The sequence below is a fragment of the Chrysoperla carnea genome, assembly GCF_905475395.1.
Source record: "Chrysoperla carnea chromosome X unlocalized genomic scaffold, inChrCarn1.1 SUPER_X_unloc_56, whole genome shotgun sequence".
Lineage (NCBI taxonomy): Eukaryota > Metazoa > Arthropoda > Insecta > Neuroptera > Chrysopidae > Chrysoperla > Chrysoperla carnea.
The window spans coordinates 15,001-25,000 of record NW_025408185.1 but is presented as its reverse complement, the minus strand read 5'-3'; the positions used below and the strand labels follow the sequence as shown (position 1 = coordinate 25,000).

The following is a 10,000-nucleotide window of genomic DNA, read 5'->3' as shown; positions in this document are numbered from 1 at the left end:
TGAACGCCAGCTATCCTGAGGGAAACTTCGGAGGGAACCAGCTACTAGATGGTTCGATTAGTCTTTCGCCCCTATACCCAGTTCCGACGATCGATTTGCACGTCAGAATCGCTACGGACCTCCATCAGGGTTTCCCCTGACTTCATCCTGACCAGGCATAGTTCACCATCTTTCGGGTCCCAGCGTGTACGCTCTAGGTGCGCCTCTATTATAATATAATCCGAAAACTAAATTATAATAATATAAGACGCCCTAGGAGTGCGATATTTAATACATAATATAAATATATCCTCCTTTTATCATTTATAAAAAAATATAAATAATATTTACTTTCATTGTGCCTTTGGGTTTCATAAAATTTATAAATATTTCGATGAAAAAATATTTTATTCCCAATGACTTGCGTACATGCTAGACTCCTTGGTCCGTGTTTCAAGACGGGTCCTGAAAGTACCCAAAGCTATATCGTCGCTGACAGATAAATTTTTAATAAAAAAAAATGAGCCAGTTCATTATCATACACCTACTGACAGTTAAATAGTATCATATAACGGCATAAAATCCGTATATATAATATGTTTTAATAAAAAAACCTATTTATACTCGTGGTGGATCTGAACGCGTTAATAACGCGACTCAATATCAATTTATAATTAATACCATCAAACAATTAATCAAGAAACATAGGCGTTTAACATACACAAAATATTATCAAAAAATAATATTGTACATTAATCAACGCACCAATGCCTATAGATTAATATTTAATGGGTCGCAACGTCCTACAAGATGAGAAGTGCATACCTCGTTATCATACAATTAACAATATACAGCAGTGCATATATTTTTACTAAAAATAAATTCCTAATAAAAATTTTTGTCACATGCTAGTACAAATTGGTTGATTAACGATAAAAAGTAAATGAATCTCATCTTTCGACCTTTCGGGTTTCTCAGGTTTACCCCTGAACGGTTTTACGTACTCTTTAACTCTCTCTTCAAAGTTCTTTTCAACTTTCCCTCACGGTACTTGTTCGCTATCGGTCTCGTGGTAATATTTAGCCTTAGATGGAGTTTACCACCCACTTAGAGCTGCACTCTCAAGCAACCCGACTCTAAGGAAAGATTCACCTATCATCAATAATAATCACTACGGGCCTGGCACCCTCTATGGGTATATGGCCCCATTCAAGATGGACTTGGATGTATTATATAACAATAGGTTTATATTGAATCTTCCTAAACACTACATTCCCCAAGTGTCTGTTTATCAGCCACGGGGTTCAGTGCTGGGCTTATCCCTGTTCGCTCGCCGCTACTAAGGGAATCCTAGTTAGTTTCTTTTCCTCCGCTTAATAATATGCTTAAATTCAGCGGGTAATCTCACCTACTCTGAGGTCGTAAAAGTTTTTAGAAGTATTAAAACAAAAATTTTTTTTATATATTATGTTTTTGTTATATTTTATAAGTAAACAATTTTCTTAATTATTCATACTCAAATTTTTTTAATATTATTATATAATATTATTTTTATATTTATCTAAAGAGAAGAAAATAAAAAATAAATAATTATATATATTAATTTTTTTCGAGTATATTGAAAATTTTATTACAAATAAAATATTCCATAACAAAATATTAATATATAATATTTTTGTTTATTCTTCTTTATTTAATATTTTAAAAATATATTATTAATATCATTTATTATTAATATTATTATTAACATAAAGTTTTATAATATTATATATAAATGATAAAAAATAATATTGATATATTAATTTAAAAATGTCGACAAATAATAAAAAATATATAAATTTTAAATGCTATTAAAAACATTTTATATTTATTTTTTTCTTATATTTGGCGTAAAACATTCATATATAAATAATTTTACATTTCTTTTATAAAAATTTTATTTATCAATTTAATTAAATATGAAAAAATAAATTTTCTTTTTTAATTATTGATAAATTTCTTTTTCATAAAAAAAATTTTATGTAAAATAATCTTTTATTATATTAATATAATGTATACGACCCTCAGCCAGATGTGGTCCGGGAACAGTATCCAAGGACCGCAATGTGCGTTCGAAATGTCAATGTTCATGTGTCCTGCAGTTCACAAGTTGACGCGCAATTAGCTGCGTTCTTCATCGACCCACGAGCCAAGTGATCCACCGTCCAGGGTAATCTTTTTAAATTTTAAATGTAAGTATTATTATTAATAATAATCTTTATTTTTAATATAAAAAATAAAATTATTAATTTATATATCTTTATAAATTCTTTTAAAATAAAAAAATTTTTCTAGAATATAAATTATATATTTTATTTTAAATATATATATATATAAATTAAAGATATTATGGTATTAATAAATATATACATAACATTTTTGATATTTTTGTTAGTGCTAGCTAGATATAATAATTAATATTTGGTATATTTTATAGAAATGTATTTATTTTTTTTTTATAAATTATTTTCTACATAAAAATATATATAATATTAATATGGTACAAAACAAATGGGTTTGTTTTTTAACATAATAACTTTTAATAAAAAAAAAGAAATATCAAGACAAAACATAAAGAAATTTAAATTTGAAATAAATTTTATTCTTTAAAAAAATTTTATCTTGTGTTTTCTTTATTTTTATTATATAACATAGAAAAATAAAAATATAGATTATATCAATTATAATCTTATTTTATTTTTCTTAATAGAGATTATATACATATAAACAAATAATTTCAATATATTCTATTTTTAATTTCACTTTTTTATAAGAGAAATTATTTATAGATTTTATTAATAATTATTGTTTAATAATAATAATAATATTGAATATAAAAATATTTTATATGTAACAAATATATTATTAATATTTATATAATATTCTCTATATTATATGTATAGATATATTATGTGTATAAAAAAAGTTTGGCGTATTACTTTAATATGATATCATAACCAAAATAAATCTCTTTTAACACATAATTACTATTATATATTTTGAGAAAATTACATATTAATATGTTATTTTGTTAAAAAAAATATTTCTTATCAATAATATTTTTATTTTTTGGAATATTTAAAAACAATACAAAAAATATAAATAAATATATTTTATATATATCGTTAATGATCCTTCCGCAGGTTCACCTACGGAAACCTTGTTACGACTTTTACTTCCTCTAAATGATCAAGTTTGGTCATCTTCCCAGCAACATCGGCAATATCAGAAATATTGCCGCGTACCAGTCCGAAGACCTCACTAAATCATTCAATCGGTAGTAGCGACGGGCGGTGTGTACAAAGGGCAGGGACGTAATCAACGCGAGCTTATGACTCGCGCTTACTGGGAATTCCTCGTTCATGGGGAACAATTGCAAGCCCCAATCCCTAGCACGAAGGAGGTTCAGCGGGTTACCCGGACCTTTCGGCCTGGGAGGACACGCTGATTCCTTCAGTGTAGCGCGCGTGCGGCCCAGAACATCTAAGGGCATCACAGACCTGTTATTGCTCAATCTCGTGCGGCTAGAATGCCGCCTGTCCCTCTAAGAAGAATTATTTGTACGCCGGCAGTAAAAACCACATCAAAAAACTGCGTACCCATACACCATAACATATGCAACATAAAGCACAATATATACAAAATATAATCTTGATCGTTAAATCTCAAAAATACATGCATATATAAATACAATACATAACACACATGAAAATGAATGAAATGGGAAACAAACAGCCGATGGGCCTTGAGATGCCGGTAAAGTACGTCTATTTAGCAGGCTAGAGTCTCGTTCGTTATCGGAATTAACCAGACAAATCGCTCCACCAACTAAGAACGGCCATGCCCACCACCCACCGAATCAAGAAAGAGCTCTCAATCTGTCAATCCTTCCGGTGTCCGGGCCTGGTGAGGTTTCCCGTGTTGAGTCAAATTAAGCCGCAGGCTCCACTCCTGGTGGTGCCCTTCCGTCAATTCCTTTAAGTTTCAGCTTTGCAACCATACTTCCCCCGGAACCCAAAAGCTTTGGTTTCCCGGAAGCTGCCCGCCGAGTCATCGGAGGAACTTCGGCGGATCGCTAGCTGGCATCGTTTATGGTTAGAACTAGGGCGGTATCTGATCGCCTTCGAACCTCTAACTTTCGTTCTTGATCAATCAAAACATTTTTGGCAAATGCTTTCGCTTCTGTCCGTCTTGCGACGATCCAAGAATTTCACCTCTAACGTCGCAATACGAATGCCCCCATCTGTCCGTATTAATCATTACCTCGGAGTTCCGAAAACCAACAAAATAGAACCGAGGTCCTATTCCATTATTCCATGCACACAATATTCAGGCAAAATTTGAGCCTGCCTTAAGCACTCTAATTTGTTCAAAGTAAACGTACCGGCCCACCTCGACACTCAATTAAGAGCACCGCGACGGGATTGCAATTGGGGGCTGCCACCGCTCTTAACGGTTAAACACTTACGACAAATTACATAATAAAAATATATATAATGCATTAAATAAATAATAACACTAAAATATACTTTATACATAATCTGTACCACCCACCGGTAGGACGTCCCACATAACATGCTAGTTAAACAATGCGAGCATTGAACCAACAGTGTAGGACACAGATTCGACTACGAGCTTTTTAACCGCAACAACTTTAATATACGCTATTGGAGCTGGAATTACCGCGGCTGCTGGCACCAGACTTGCCCTCCAATGGATCCTCGTTAAAGGATTTAAAGTGTACTCATTCCGATTACGGGGCCTCGGATGAGTCCCGTATCGTTATTTTTCGTCACTACCTCCCCGTGCCGGGAGTGGGTAATTTGCGCGCCTGCTGCCTTCCTTGGATGTGGTAGCCGTTTCTCAGGCTCCCTCTCCGGAATCGAACCCTGATTCCCCGTTACCCGTTACAACCATGGTAGGCGCAGAACCTACCATCGACAGTTGATAAGGCAGACATTTGAAAGATGCGTCGCCGGTACGAGACCGTGCGATCAGCTTAAAGTTATTCAGAGTCACCAAATTAAACGATGCAAATTAAAATTTACACCGATTGGTTTTGATCTAATAAAAGCATTCCTTCCATCTCTGGTCGGAACTCTGTTTGCATGTATTAGCTCTAGAATTACCACAGTTATCCAAGTAAATGTGGGTACGATCTAAGGAACCATAACTGATATAATGAGCCTTTCGCGGTTTCACCTTAATTTGGCTTGTACTGAGACATGCATGGCTTAATCTTTGAGACAAGCATATGACTACTGGCAGGATCAACCAGGGAACTATTTGTATTTATAATATTAAATATATAATAATATACATGATATTTTTGTTTTCTTATTATAAGAAAAAAAATTTTCATACAATAATTATTAATATATAATAATATTATTACAATTTCATTTTAAATATCAGATGGTCTCACCCATTACTGATATAAATTTTTTTTTTTTTATATCTCTATTGTTTTAAAATTAATAGAAAAAACATATGAGATATATATATTATTATTAATTTTTTTTTTTTTTAAATATATATTTTATTATGTCATTTATATAATTTTTTTGCTTTTACAAAAAGAAATATATAACATGTTATTCATAATAAATATTATTGAATAAAAAAAAAAAAAAATAATTATGATTTTTGTCAGACCATCACCAAATGGGTCTTAAAATATTTCAAACATTTTCTCATACTCGTCGCTAGATTGAAAGCGTCATTTATTTTTTAATTTTATTTAAAAAGTTAATTTTAAATAAAAAACGTTATAATAACACTTAATATTCTCGCTTGGTATGAGGTGAGTCAATGTAATATTATTTATAAAAATAATTTTTATATAAATATTGTGTGCTCATATGGGAGTGTAAAGTTTAAAACTTATAACCCATGAACTTGCTTTGACAAAAAAATTTATATGTTATTCTATTTATAATCAATAATTTAATAAAAAAAAATTTTTTTTTAAATATTGATATAAAAAGATATACATATAGAGGTTTTTTTACAAAATTCTCATTAATTTTTTTACAAAAATAATAATACAATATTTAATATCAAAATAATCCAAACTGATTACCATCCAGACTATTATCAATATATATAAGATTGTATTATTATTCATTTCAATACATATTTATTAAAACTGAGATAAAATTTCATATATTAATAAATATGCATGTGTAAAAAAAAAAATTTTTATATAATAATTGAAAATGTTTTTGCTATTATTTTGTATACATACATTAAATAATTGATAACAATTTAATACAATGTACACCTAAAAAATAATAACAGCATATACATATTCGAAACATTACTAGCAAAAAAACCAAAATACAATATTAAATATCAAAATAAACCAAACTGATTACCATCCAGAATATTTTGAGTATATATATATATAATTTTGTATATTTTGCGTTCATGTTAATAAAATATATAAATGATACATATTTGAAAAGTGTTATTCTTCTTTCTGTTTTTTCGTAATATCATGGTGTCCATAGACATGCAAAAGCGTCATACCAAGCCATATACATACCTACACCACCTTTGTTGAATGATACACGAACAGTATGAAAATTAAACAACATATTCAATATCATTTTATATTATACTAAAATAAATGTTATTCTATTAAGAAAGTGTATATTTTTAAATTTGGCATTCATTACATAGTCAAAATACAATAATAATATAGATGATACATATACGATAATTGTTATTTTTCTTTCTGTTTTTTCGTGATATCATGGTGTCCATAGAATTGCAACGACGTCATACCAAGCCATATACAACTCTACACCACCTTTGTTGAATGATACACTTAGAGTATGAAAAATAAACAAATTATACTATATCATACTATATCATATATGTAAGACTGTTGAACATAATACCACAAAATACACTATTTCATATAGATATACATTCATTCTTGTCAACATAAAAGTACGTTATAAATGATACATATACAATAAGTTTTATTCCTCTTTCTGTTATTCCGTAATATCATAGTGTCCATAGAATTGCAACGACGTCATACCAAGCCATATACAACTCTACACCACCTTTGTTGAATGATACACGGACAGTATGAAAAATAAACAACCTATTCTATACCATTTAATATCATACTAAAACATGAAACAAATGTTATTCTATTAAAAAGTGTATTATTTTATTATATTTAGTATTCATTACACAGTCAACATACATAAATGATACATATACGATAAGTGTTATTCCTCTATCTGTGCATCCGTAATATCATAGTGTCCATAGAATTGCAACAACGTCATACCAAGCCATATACAACTCTACACCACCTTTGTTGAATGATACACGGACAGTATGAAAAATAAACAACTTATACTATACCATACTATATCATATGTGTGAGACTGCTGAACGTAATACCACTAATACACTGTTATACATAGATATACATTCATCTCATTAACTTACACGCACTATCCATCATATATATTAAAGACATTACACCCGGTGCTTCAAACTCAAAATATGATAATGTTTAAAATGGCTTTAAACATCATAAACTTTACAGAATAATCAAAATTTAAAGAAAAAAATTTTAAAAAAAAAATTTTTTTCAGCTAAAAATTTTTATTTTGGGACCAAAAAAATTTTTTTTTGCTTTTATCATATTTTATTAAATGAAATTTATGCATTATAATAAATTATTCAATAAACATTAATAATTATAATAAATTATTAAAAAATTTTTGGAATTAATGCAAATTTTTAGAAAAAAATGTATATTTTTTTTTTATATACAAATCGTACATGTTATATTGCGACAGGGTACCGGTATAATACATGTGATACATATGTAGATTTTCGAAAAAATTTTTATCCTTTTAAATGGTCCTAAATACTATATAAAGGTAAAATATATAGAATTTTTCGGGATTCATTAAAAAATTTTAGGGAAAAAATTTCATTTTATTTTATATACAAATCGTACATGTTATATTGCGACAGGGTACCGGTATAATACATGTGATACATATGTAGATTTTCGAAAAAATTTTATCCTTTTAAATAGTCCTAAATACTATATAAAGGTGAAATATATAGAATTTTTCGGGATTCATTAAAAAATTTTAGGGAAAAAATTTCATTTTATTTTATATACAAATCGTACATGTTATATTGCGACAGGGTACCGGTATAATACATGTGATACATATGTAGATTTTCGAAAAAAATTTTATCCTTTTAAATAGTCCTAAATACTATATAAAGGTAAAATATATAGAATTTTTCGGGATTCATTAAAAAATTTTAGGGAAAAAATTTCATTTTATTTTATATACAAATCGTACATGTTATATTGCGACAGGGTACCGGTATAATACATGTGATACATATGTAGATTTTCGAAAAAAATTTTATCCTTTTAAATAGTCCTAAATACTATATAAAGGTAAAATATATAGAATTTTTCGGGATTCATTAAAAAATTTTAGGGAAAAAATTTCATTTTATTTTATATACAAATCGTACATGTTATATTGCGACAGGGTACCGGTATAATACATGTGATACATATGTAGATTTTCGAAAAAAATTTTATCCTTTTAAATAGTCCTAAATACTATATAAAGGTAAAATATATAGAATTTTTCGGGATTCATTAAAAAATTTTAGGGAAAAAATTTCATTTTATTTTATATACAAATCGTACATGTTATATTGCGACAGGGTACCGGTATAATACATGTGATACATATGTAGATTTTCTAAAAAATTTTTATCCATTTAAATGCTTCTAAATACTGTATAATGCAAATATATATAATAATTTACAGAATTAATACAAAATTTTTATTGTACAAATTCACATTAATAGTTAATTGGTTAAAAAAAAATTTCAATACACAATGGGAATCAGGCTATTTTATTGGAACTTATTTATAATTAATTCATAATATATTTTTCTATATAAATTGATTAATTGATTTTACATTCACCGTGTAAACGTATACACCATTCAAGTAACATAAAAAAAAAAAAAAAAAAAAAAATTATTATTATATTCTAGTAATACATAATAGTTATTCGCTAAAAAATATTTAATAGACAATAAAAATCTGACTATTCTGTTGTGAACTTATAAATTATTGATTCAAAATATATTTCTCTACCTAAATTTATTAATTGTATACACGCCCCCATGTACGTTGTTCAAGTCATATATTATTTTGCATAAGGATTACAAATAAATATTATATAATAAATAAGAGTTAATAAAAATTTAAAATTTATTATCCATTTTAAATTTATCAGCTAAATAAATATTTTTACATTCTTTTAAATTATTACTTTTTATTGTATTAAGAGTATATATCTAGTTTTATTAATCTTAATCCTTTTACAAGCACTAATATTATTTATACATAATATATTTTTATTTTATGTATGGAAAGCATAACTTGCTAAATACATCCTAACAATTTAAAAACTTTTCATTTGATTAATATTATTTACAATAGCTAATATTAATAGAATCTGAATAATCAAAATTATTTCTTTAAATATATGAATTCCGAATGTAAGTGTCCATCATAATACTTCATTAAGTTTATATTTGGCTAGCAACCTGTTATGCATAAATTGCTTTAAAGGTTGCCTACTAAACATATTATAATTATAATTATTAACAATTTTTGTCAATTGCGATTGCATTTTTTAGTATAATCAATGGTAGCGATTATAAGTAAAAACAATTAAAATCATTATAATAATTGTTAGCGATTATAATCAATATTGATAAGATGGAAACAAAAAGTGTTTATTCATAAAAAAAGCTCTTTAATTTATTACATTTAAAAACAAAAATTTTCTAACATAATAAATTAAAGAGCATTTATTATCAATACCATTTCTTACCATAATCGACTAAAAATATTATTATAACTAATAACTTTATTTATAAATAAGCAACCATTTT

At 27.5% G+C, this 10,000-nt stretch overlaps 3 non-coding genes across 3 annotated transcripts in view; all 3 read right to left on the bottom strand.

The window, feature by feature from the left end:
- Positions 1 to 1,401, bottom strand: part of LOC123304466 — a 4,577-nt gene extending 3,176 nt beyond the window's left edge. Inside the window, exon 1 of the ribosomal RNA XR_006536485.1 lies at positions 1 to 1,401. This exon is cut by the window's left edge and continues 3,176 nt beyond it. This is a non-coding gene — a ribosomal RNA (large subunit ribosomal RNA).
- Positions 1,402 to 2,036: 635 nt separating this feature from the next.
- LOC123304468 lies at positions 2,037 to 2,191 on the bottom strand. The gene has a single exon (XR_006536487.1). It is a non-coding gene; the product is annotated as a 5.8S ribosomal RNA (ribosomal RNA).
- Positions 2,192 to 3,144: 953 nt separating this feature from the next.
- Positions 3,145 to 5,299, bottom strand: LOC123304471. Its single transcript, XR_006536490.1, has one exon. It is a non-coding gene; the product is annotated as a small subunit ribosomal RNA (ribosomal RNA).
- Between the last annotated feature and the right edge of the window lie 4,701 nt (positions 5,300 to 10,000).